General features: G+C 50.8%; 1 protein-coding gene across 1 annotated transcript in view; it reads right to left on the reverse strand.

Annotated features, from left to right (window-relative positions):
- The window catches only part of RARA (retinoic acid receptor alpha), a 77,330-nt gene extending 68,449 nt beyond the window's left edge, over window positions 1–8,881 (reverse strand). The window contains exon 1 of the mRNA XM_029572409.1: window positions 8,757–8,881. The gene's annotated coding sequence lies outside the window, so the exon portion shown is untranslated. The remainder of the gene's footprint in view (window positions 1–8,756) is intronic.
- Window positions 8,882–11,129: the final 2,248 nt, after the last annotated feature.

Below are 11,129 nucleotides of genomic sequence, written 5' to 3' on the forward strand. Positions count from 1 at the left end.
GGCAGATTGGACAGGCCCCTATGGTCTTCACACGCCATCCTGTCTTACTTAACACGAGGGACGGCTCTCTTACATCATAAGAGGCATTCCCTGCCATGGGTGCAGCACAGAACTAAGGTAAAGTCACATGAGGACAAGAGGAAGCTGCTGCTGCTGCTGCTGGTGAGGAAGTGTGGGCAGAGGGGGAGGGAGAGGGCCCCACCCCCTACCACTCTCAGCACATCCTGTCCCTCGCTTCACCACAAAAGCAGAAGAGCAGAGAGTGCCTGCCCTCTGGGGCCTCTGGCAGGAGACCCGAAAAAAAGAGATGCAGGAGAAAGAAGCTGGGAGCCGCGCCTGCCTGGGGCTCTGCTATCACCGGCGGCCTCCAGTGAGCAGACACATTCCTGTAACTCAGTGCCTCGGGTACCCCACTGAGGCAGTAAGCCCTTTGGGGCATGGACTTGTGCTTGTGCTGATGCATTAGAAACAAATCTAGATCATGGCGGCTGCTGGCCTGTCTCCCCACACCTGCCTCTGACCCTCTCTCCCTTTTACTTCCTGGCACTGCTACCTAGCTGGATCTAGTTTTCATGCTAGAGGCCTACAAGTTTTGTCCTTACGAGTTTAAAAGGGCCACACTGTAGTGGGAGGAAGGGGAGATAGGGAGGCTCAGGATGTACCCCAGGGCTGCATCAGTAGATGGTAGAATAATTATAATATGGGACAAGGTCGCAGGCACTAACTGCGTACACGAGCCTCATGTAGAGAACCAGGGAAGCCAGGGTTCAAATCCCACTGCTGCCCCTTGCGACCTGGGGCAAGTCAAGTCGCCTCCCATTGCAGATATAAAACTTAATGCCGCCCGCCCGCCCGTCATCCAGCCAGCCCTGCACACAGCCCGCACGGCATCACAGGCTGCAGCACCAGACAATGCTCCGGCAGGTACAGCGAGATTTCCAGAATCTGGACCACAGCCTTTTCTGAGCTATTACCCCTTCATGGAAAAGGCCGTCCCATACAGATGACTTCAAGGTGTGGCACAAAACCTGCGGTAAAGACAAAGGTTTCCCATAGAAAGATGACTTATCAGTCCGTGGCAGGATCCTCCGTGAGAAAGGCGTTTCAACTAGAGGACAGATGGAAACCAATGGGTTTGGATGTCACATCAGTGGCAAAGAGAAAGAGCTGGAAAGCAGAGAGGACAAATGCCCATAGCCTGGGCAATGAAGTTCCAGGGGTGCAAGCCCCAGTGGTGGGGGCTAACATGGAAACCCGACTCAATGAGTCTCATGGCTGGGATACGGCCTTACGGGGCTATAAGCTGCTGAAGAGGGCCAGCCACGGCCCCACAGGGGCACTTCTATACCCCGGAGAAGGCGTGGTGGTCTGATCTGAACTCACGGCCGAGGAGGCAGAGAGAGAGGTCGCAAGGAAACTCAAAAGTCCTGGATTTTCTAAAATGCCGACTCTGCTAAAAACGGGGAAGCAGCTGGAGGAGGAGGGAAGAGGAAGAACAGGTTACGGGACGAGGAGCTGTGCTAAACAGCGACAAATCTTTTTGTAAGGAAAGCAAATAAAGGTAAAGCGATGAGGTTCTCCATGAAAACCTTAAGGCAAACAGAGCAGCATTGAAAAAGTACAAAAGGACCTCAAGAGGAGGAGAGAGAGCAGGATGGCAAGGCCACGAGTGGGAGAAAAGGGTCAGAGAGAGGTGGAGCTGGAAGACTGCAGGGAGACAGGGGAAATCATACAGGCTGCAAGTCCCTCTTCAGGTAAATAAAGGTTATAAATGGCCAGAGGAAGGAGGAGAGAGCAGGAGGCTGCGGGGTTCACCTACAGCGCCCGATACCCCTGCACCGGTCCCGCTCTGAGACCCTCGGGCCCGCGGCTCCACACAGGGGGCACCTGGGGAGCACCCACACAGGGAGCCAATTCCAGATCTTCACAAATGTACAGGTTGAAAGCCGCTGGATTTTGTTGGCTCTTAATTCCCTTGTACACAGGGCGAACCCATCCAACCTGAGGCTTTGCATTGGGGTTGAAATACTTCGCAGCATCGGAAGTCAAAGAATGTGCTTCTGAGTGCAGATTCCCACAGTTTGATGACCCCCGCTCCCCGCCAATGAACCACTGGCCCACCGCTGGGGTCCCAGTTTAGCCCCCCCCCCCTCCCCCCAGCCTCACTCTGTGAACAATGTTCGCACGCAAAAAGTCATTGTTAGTGAAAGAGAAGCCCACGAAAAAGGGCCATTACAATGCATGGGTGCAGGGCCGCTGCGGGCTGCAAGACATTTGGCTGGAACTAGCCAAGCTAAAAGTTGTTAAGGCCACGGGGCTGGATGAGACACATCCCAGAATACTAAGGGAGCTCGGGAGGGGTGCTGGCGGGGTCCCCTGAAGGAACTATTCAATGCATCCCTGCAGATGGGAGTAATTCATGTTTACAATGTATTTCTGAGTCGCCTATACCGAGGACCTAGGCAACTAACAAAACTAAAACACTCAGAATTATATAACACCAATAAATACATAGTAAAAAACAAACATGAAATCACACACAATCATAATCAGAATAAACTCAAACCATTGAGAAAAAAAAAAAGGTAAAAACACGCAGCTAAGAAAGGCAGCTGTGGTCCTGTTTCACAAGAGTGGGAGCAGAGAGGAGGCTGGAAACTACAGGCCAGTTAGCCTCACCTCAGGGGTGGGGAAATGAATGGAGACTCTGCTGAAGGAAAGGAAATTGAATTATCTACAATCCAGTGGCTTGGAGGACCCAAGGCAGCATGGATTCACTAAAGGAAGATCTTGTCAAACAAATTTCATGCATTTTTTCCATTGGGTGTCTAGAGAATTGTATGAAAGGCATGCACCAGGTGTGGTTATTTTGGATTTCAGCAAGGTTTTTTGAGAGGGTCCAGCACAGGAGGTTCGTGAAGAAACTGAGCCACCTGAGGGTGCCTCCCAAAATGGTAAATGGCATTAGAAACTGGTTGACCGATAGATGACAGAGGAGAGAAAGAGTGCCTCAGGATCACTTCTGCTCCTGTTCAATACCTTTCTGAGCAATATTGTAGAGGGATTAGAAGGTAAAGTTTGTCTTTTTGTGGGTGATGCTAAGATCTGCAACAGAATGGGGACACCTGAAGGATTAGAGAGAATGAGAAGCGATGTAAGAAAACTTGAAGAGTGGCTGAAGATTTAGCAGCTGGGATTCAATGCCAAGAGGTGCAGAGTCATGCGTTTGGGATGTGGTAACCCTAAGGAGCTGTATGTGTCGAGGTGTGAGAGACTGATGTGCACGCACCCGGGAGAGAGATCTCGGGGTGATAGTGTCTGAGGATCTGAAGGCTGTGAAGCAATGTGAGAAGGCAGTGGCTAAGGCCAGAGAGATGCATGGCTGCCTAGGGCAATGCATAACCAGCAGGAAACAGGAGGCGATGATGCCCCTGTACAGGTCTGTGGTGAGGCCTCACCTGGAGCACTCTGGTCAGTGCTGGAGACCTCATCTCAAAAAGGACAGAGAGAGGATGGAAGTGGTCCAGAGAGAGGCAACCAGAATGGTATGGAAAGACTTATGATACTTGAGAATCAAAATCTGTATACCCACTCTCCCCAGAAGTATTTATTTATTTATTTTTAATTTTTATTTACCGATGTTCCTGTATAGAATACATATCGCACCGGTTTACATGGAACTGAACTGTCGCCTCAGGGGTGGATACATTGAAACAGGTGGACAAGAAAACTTTAGGGAGACATTCATAAAACTCGATTAACTGTAACTGGGTACCAACTCGGAAACATATGTACAGTGGTATATATATCGTCTATCGCTTCATTAGGTTTTAGCTCTCAGAGAAAGCTTGGGTGAAAAGTACCAAGATAAGGGGACACTCCACAAAACTGGTAGCAGATTTAAAACAAATTTAAGAAAAGTATTTTTTTCAGTCAAACCACAATTAAACTGTGAAATTTGTTGCCAGAGAACGTGGTCAAGCCTCGTAGTGTAGCTGAGGTTTAAAAAAGACTAGGACAAGTTTCTGGAGGTCAGGCCCCAGACAGAATTAGGAGCTTCCACCTCTTACTTCTGGGAATGAGCAGCATGAAAAGGGCTTTCCTATCAGGATCTACCTGGTGCTGGCAGGGGTTAAGCTCTCACTCCACACACATGCAGGAAGGGGTTAAACTCCCACTCAATCTGCACACACGCAGGAAGGTGTTAAGCTCCTGCTCTCACTCCGCACACACGCAGGAAGGGGATAAGCTCCTGCTCTCACTCCGCACACACGCAGGAAGGTGTTAAGCTCCTGCTCTCACTCCGCACACACGCAGGAAGGGGATAAGCTCCTGCTCTCACTCCACACACACGCAGGAAGGTGTTAAGCTCCTGCTCTCACTCCGCACACACACAGGAAGGTGTTAAGTTCCGGCTCTCACTGAGTACATGCAGGAAGGGATTATGCTCCCACTCTCACTCCGCACACACACAGGAAGGTGTTAAGCTCCTGCTCTCACTCCGCACACACGCAGGAAGGGGATAAGCTCCTGCTCTCACTCCACACACACGCAGGAAGGTGTTAAGCTCCTGCTCTCACTCCACACACACGCAGGAAGGTGTTAAGCTCCTGCTCTCACTCCGCACACACGCAGGAAGGTGTTAAGCTCCAGCTCTCACTCCGCCACGCAGGAAGGTGTTAAGCCCATGCTCTCACTCCACACACACATACAGGAAGGGTTTAAGTTCCTGCTCTCACTCCGCACACACGCAGGAAGGGGATAAGCTCCTGCTCTCACTCCGCACACACGCAGGAAGGTGTTAAGCTCCTGCTCTCACTCCGCACACACGCAGGAAGGTGTTAAGCTCCCGCTCTGAGTACATGCAGGAAGGTGTTAAGCTCCAGCTCTCACTCCGCACACACGCAGGAAGGTGTTAAGCTCCCGCTCTGAGTACATGCAGGAAGGTGTTAAGCTCCAGCTCTCACTCCGCACACACGCAGGAAGGTGTTAAGCTCCAGCTCTCACTCCGCACACACGCAGGAAGGTGTTAAGCCCATGCTCTCACTCCGCACACACGCAGGAAGGGGATAAGCTCCTGCTCTCACTCCGCACACATGCAGGAAGGGGATAAGCTCCTGCTCTCACTCCGCACACACGCAGGAAGGGGTTAAGCTCCTGCTCTCACTCCGCACACACGCAGGAAGGGGTTAAGCTCCTGCTCTCACTCCACACACACATACAGGAAGGGGTTAAGCCCATGCTCTCACTCCACACACACATACAGGAAGGGGTTAAGCATGCAGTGGTGGGGAGATGTTGCTCATTTCCATTTAAAGAGGAACATTAGCAGCATCTCCTCTTGTGCTAGGCAGGGGGCAGTGGGGTAATCACATTTCCAGTGGCAGAGTGGTTAACATGCGAAGGACAGATCCATCCATCAGTACTAATGGTGGAGTTAGTGTAATAAAGGCACAGGAAGTAGGAGCAGGAACAAGAAGGCTCTTGTATTTACATATGCACAGGGAGAGAGAGAGAGTGGGAGAGAGAGGGAGCCCAGCAAAACACAGGCACAAGGGAAAAGACAGAAAGGGATGCAGTGAGAGAACAGAAGAGCAAGAAAGGGGCAATGAGAAAGCACGCAAACCCCGGGACTGAAGCACCGTTTCTCACCCGACCGCAGGAGGTGGGGACTGCTCAGAGCCCAGGGGGAGAATGGCAGGTCCTCATCAAGGGCCTTCTCCAGCCACTCGCAGGAAACTCTTTCAAGGAAAGGGAAGAGTTTCCTTGGACTGTGGGGAGATGAGAAGCCGGGAATGTGAGAGCAAAGCATGAGGAGGAATAAATAGCTCGAGGCCCAAGGCCACTCGTCTGTTATCCAGGGAGCACAGAACTCCCCTCCACCAGTGACAATGTGGTACCCTGGAGCAGGTTACTCGCTGCCTGTGTCTCCATGACCCAGTTATAAGCAAATCATATGATGTCACCTGGCTTTCCTGGCTCTCACTCCTCATTGGAAGCTGGCTGGCGGCAGCGGCCAGGGCCTGCTTTCTGCTGCTGGAGTACAAGGTGCACGGTACAGTCAGCTGAGGTGAAAGAGGCCCCTGACAGGTATGTTCCCAGGAGAAAGAGGGTGTGTGTACCTAGAGGTCTGGGACTCACTTCAACCCATCTCACCATTAGATTAGAGTTTGATGACTGCATACCTTTAGGGCAGTCTGGTGGTGAAAACTTACAGATCCAGGTTCCAATCCCACTACTTCCACCAAATCACTTCCTGACCTCCACCAAGCCCCTTCATTCCCTTCTGAGATAAAACATGGCATCTCTGAGCAGCATACCTTTATATTAAGGACAAAGCACCTGGTCCTGGAACCGCCCTCCACAACACAAGCTCAGCCAAGAACGTCTTCTGAGCCTTGCCTTGTTTCCACTCAGCGTGCATAAGGAAAGAGATCGTAACCAGGAACCCATGCGGACATGAGAAGTGCCCGTACACCCAGCCACAATCTCCCCTTACAAACTCATCCGTGGTAAGAAAGCACTTTCCTGCATTGTCCGGGAAGCCGAGTGCACAGAGTTATCCCGGATATAAGTAAAAACATTGATCAGCGGATGACTGGCAGCGTGTAAACAGGTCATTCCCACACGTGGAAGAGCAGAGTGCTGGCCCAGAACCAGCCATCAGCAAACACAGAGAGGGCTGATGAAGCCGTACCCTCCTCTCCAGGGTGCAAAAGATGACTTAGTTCCTCCAAGGAAGGACACTGAGACTGAGCCCGGCTACCCCCTTCAAGGAGTGACTCATCAGGCTGGATGCATTACCCTCATCCCCGTGTGACGCTTTCTGTCCCTGGTGGGATCAGGGCACATTCCCCTGCATCAAAGGAGGACCTCAGACTCCACAGTGCAATCAAGAAAGCCTGTGCAGGGGCAGTGCGGATGTGATCCGGAGAAGCTCATACTGCCATCGCCTGCGTGGTGGGGGAAGAGTGATTGCTGTATTATTCTCTCACCTGTGTTCTCCGTTAGTCACCATTGTGCCCCCGCCCCACCACCCCCCTCCCAAAGACACGGCATGGGGAAAACCCCTTTAATGCATCAGGGCCTTAAATGGGGGAGAGGCTACCCAGGGTTGATGTCTAGCGCTCAGAGCCAAAGCTGCCCAGCTGTCAGGTGCAAGCTTCCAGACAGAGACAGCTTTCTCTGGTCAATATAAAAGCCTGTCAGGCCTCAGGACCTAGGAGCCACATGACCAATAAAATAATCAAAGAGAGCCCCAGATGGCATAGCTACTAAGAAATGAAAAATATATTACAAGCGTCCGGATTAAAAAGCCTTCCAAGAGACAGCCAGCCCTTGCGTTCTGCCCTGCTGGGATATTCTGGCCCACGGGGGAGGGCAGATGAACTAACCACTGTTGGAAATAGGATTCTGGGCTTGGACTGACCCAGCAGGGCAATTATGTTCTTACCCTAAACATTTCTTTGCCTGTATTCCAAACACACACACGCGTGCAACATTTCTCTTCCAGATAATTATTACAATTTAAAATTCCAGAAACACTAACTATGCTGAAAGAGCAAGGGAAATCCATAGAATAAATAGGGTCCATAAACAGTCACACTTTAAGCCATCATTCTCTTAACCTGTCATTGCCTAGGGCACTAGCTCAGTGGCACTGCCCTGCGGGCTCCGATAAATAAATCCTCCCTTTCCACTTAACCCCAGGTCCTGTTCCTCATCACTGCCCTTTCCTGTGAAAGGTGAGCCACTGAGAAACAAGTCAAAGCTACAAGGTTTCAGCCCTGCAACCCGGAGAGCATGCCAGGTGGGGTCTCTCAGCATCAGGGGATATGCTCTTGCCAACCACGGCCTGAGCTGGGGGACAGCTGAAGACTGTGTTAGGTGTGTGATACCGAGTAGGAATCCCCTACATGACAAGCACCAGGTGTGTGGATAGATTGTCCATCTGGGGCCACTGTAGGCGCCCAGTGGGGTCTGGTGGAGGGTCGCACACAGGGTGCATGTGAAAGCATCCTTCAAATGACATTTACCACCAAGACCACCTGGAGAGCGCCGCAGACTGGAGCACAAACAGAGGGAAAAACCAAACAGCTCTGCCAAGATCTGTGTATCTGAACAGACTGGATGGGCCTTACAGTCCTCAGCTGCCTTCCAATAGTAAAAAAAAAAAAAAGGTAGAAATTAATATTACAACTCAACCTTCTTAAGGGCAAAAGCCCATGGCTGCTTCTACAGCAAGGTCCAGAAGCAAAGCACATGAAGCAGCATTATCTGAATTATCAGGAAGGCTGCTCACCCGGCATTCATTTTCTTATGGGTTTGACAGTTCCTTGGTTTTGATTGTAAATATTACTACCCTTAACATTAGGCTTTGAGGGTAACTGTAGGGAGCAGCAGTTACTACCATAAGAAGCTTGCTGGGCAGCAGACTGGATGAACGATTTGCTCCTTTTCTGCCATCCTTACTACATTTGTTGCCGCAGCCCTAAAACAGTTTTGTTTTAGGGGTTAGACGAGATACAAGGGCTCCCTTGTGCTGGAAGCAAGGAGGGCGTGAAAGAAGTTCACAAGACTCTCTTATCTGAGGCCGCGATCTGCTCCCTCCCCAGTGCACACAGGGCTGGAAGGGGACCTCCAGGTCCCAGGCAACGCCTCTCTTATCAGGGCTTCCGGATCCCCGTCAGAGGCCGCAGGCGGCGAGCAAGTCCCCAAACGCCGCCCCCCCACCCCGGCCGGCGCCCCCCACTCACCCGCAGCTCCGGCCCGGCGCCTCCAGCTCCGATCACACGCGCTCATGTGCTCAGAAACTTTCCCCGCAGCTCAGCCTGCGCCAAGCCCCGCCCCTCCCGCCAATCGCAGCCCGGGGGGGGCGGGGCGCTCCCTTAACCCTTCCGCCGCCGGCGGCCAGAGAGGGGCACCTGCAGCAGCGCTAGAGACCGCAGAGAGGTTTCAGCCTCGCGCTGGCTCTCTGTCCACCCACGGCTGCGGGCGGGGGTGAGACATTTTCCCCTTATCCGCCCCCCCACCACTACCCTCCTCCAGTCCTTCTACCCCTAAATCCGTGTCCCTCCCGGCTTCGGCTGACATTGCGCCCGCTAACCCCCCCCCCATCAGGAAGTCCCTTCTTAGGCTTCCTCTGACCTGCACTGCCCTCTTTGGCAGCAGTGCGCCTTTCAAATAAGTCCTGAGACTACCGGAAAAAAAAGGGGGCACGGCTATAAGACAACGTGGAGAAAGTGCTTTTTCACTGGGCGCACAATCAAGCTGCGGAATCTGTAACCAGAGGATGTGGTGAAAGAGACCAGCGTAGTAGGGTATAAACGAGGTTTGGACAGGTTCCTGGAGCAAAAGTCCATAACACATTATTAGGCAGGTAGACTTGGGAAAGCCATAGCCTAGCCCTGGGAGTGGGTAACAAGGAATGGATCGTGCAGGCCCTTGCGAGCTGGTCTGGTCACTGTCACAGGATGCGGGGCTCCATGGTCCTTTGGTCTGATTGAGCCTGGCTATTCTTATGTAATGTGGAACTGTTTTATCTGAACCCTGTCTATTAGGGACAGACATGGCTGTTCTCCCAGCACCGCATACACAGTTGCCCATGGATTAGACAACTGTGTCAGCTGTAGGCTGTGTCTGTATAACACTATGGATAAAAAGAAACCCCCAAATGAGAACAAATCTAACCCAGTATTTCTAGAGCTAGACTGCTCAGCTGTGGCAGGGCAGAGATGAACACATTGGATTTGGGGTTTTCTTGGTTTAACACTGCACTACACTACATATGGTAAAAAGCAAGCATATGAACACCACCAATCACATATAGGCTGATACAGTACAGTGCGCTCCGGTGGAGTGCACTGTTACCCCGCGATTGGACGTGCGTTTTCGACACGCTAGCTTTATCCCTTATTCAGTAAGGGGTAATAGTGCGTCGAAAACACGTGTCCACCACCCCCCCCCCCCCCCGAACCTAATAGCGCCCGCAACATGCAAATGCATGTTGCGGGCGCTATTAGCTATTCCCCCGTGATTCAATAAGTAAAATGTGCAGCCAAGCCACACATTTTATTTTAAGAAATTAGCGCCTACCCAAAGGTAGGCGTTAATTTTTGCCGGCTCCGGGAAAGTGCACAGAAAAGCAGTAAAAGCTGCTTTTCTGTGCACCCTCCGACTTAATATCATGGCGATATTAAGTCAGAGGCCCCAAAAGTTAAAAAAAGTAAAAATAAAAAAAAATAAAAAGTTTAAAATGGGCCCGCGGCTCGCAAGTTGAAAACCAGACGCTCAATTTTGCCAGCGTCCGGTTTCCGAACCCGTGGATGTCAGCGGGTTTGAGAACCGACTCCAGCAAAATTGAGCGTCAGCTGTCAAATCCACTGACAGCCGCCACTCCTGTCCAAAAAGAGGCGCTAGGGACACTAGTGTGTCCCTAGCGCCTCTTTTTACCGCCGGCCCTAATTTAAATAAATTAAATTACTATATCGCCCGCTCTCCCGCGATTTTTACTGTATCGGCCCGATCGGGAGATCTCTGCTGGCACTAAGCCTCTCTGAATTTCAGTACACATTTTTTTCCCTTAAAAAGTGTTGATCCTGTTTGCACAAGATGATAAATCCTAAATTAATTCTTTGCTTTGTTTACAAATGAAGATGTTGGGGAGTTCCAGAGACGGTTTTCACAGATGATGATGCAGGTAGACTGAACCAAATTAACGGTGAACCTGAATGATGTAATAGGCCTCATTGGACAAATAGAAAAGTAGCAAATCACCCAGACCAGATGGTATACACCCCAGGATTCTGAAAGAACTAAAAAATGAAATTTCAGATCTATTCGTAAAAATCTGTAACCTATCATTAAAATAGTCCATGTACCTGAAGATTGGAGGGTGGCTAATGTAACCCCAATATTTAAAAAGGGCTCCAGGGATGATCTAGGAAACTACAGACCAGTTAGTCAGACTTCAGTGCCAGGAAAATCATATAAACTATTGTAAAGAACAAAATCACACAACATAAAGGGAAAAATAACCCATGCTATAGTTACAAAATGTTAGGTTCCATATTAGGAGCTATCACCCAGGAAAAAGATCTAGGCATCATAGTGGATAACACATTGAAATC

Source organism: Rhinatrema bivittatum, chromosome 12 (genome assembly GCF_901001135.1).
Source record: "Rhinatrema bivittatum chromosome 12, aRhiBiv1.1, whole genome shotgun sequence".
In the NCBI taxonomy this organism is placed as follows: Eukaryota; Metazoa; Chordata; class Amphibia; order Gymnophiona; family Rhinatrematidae; genus Rhinatrema; species Rhinatrema bivittatum.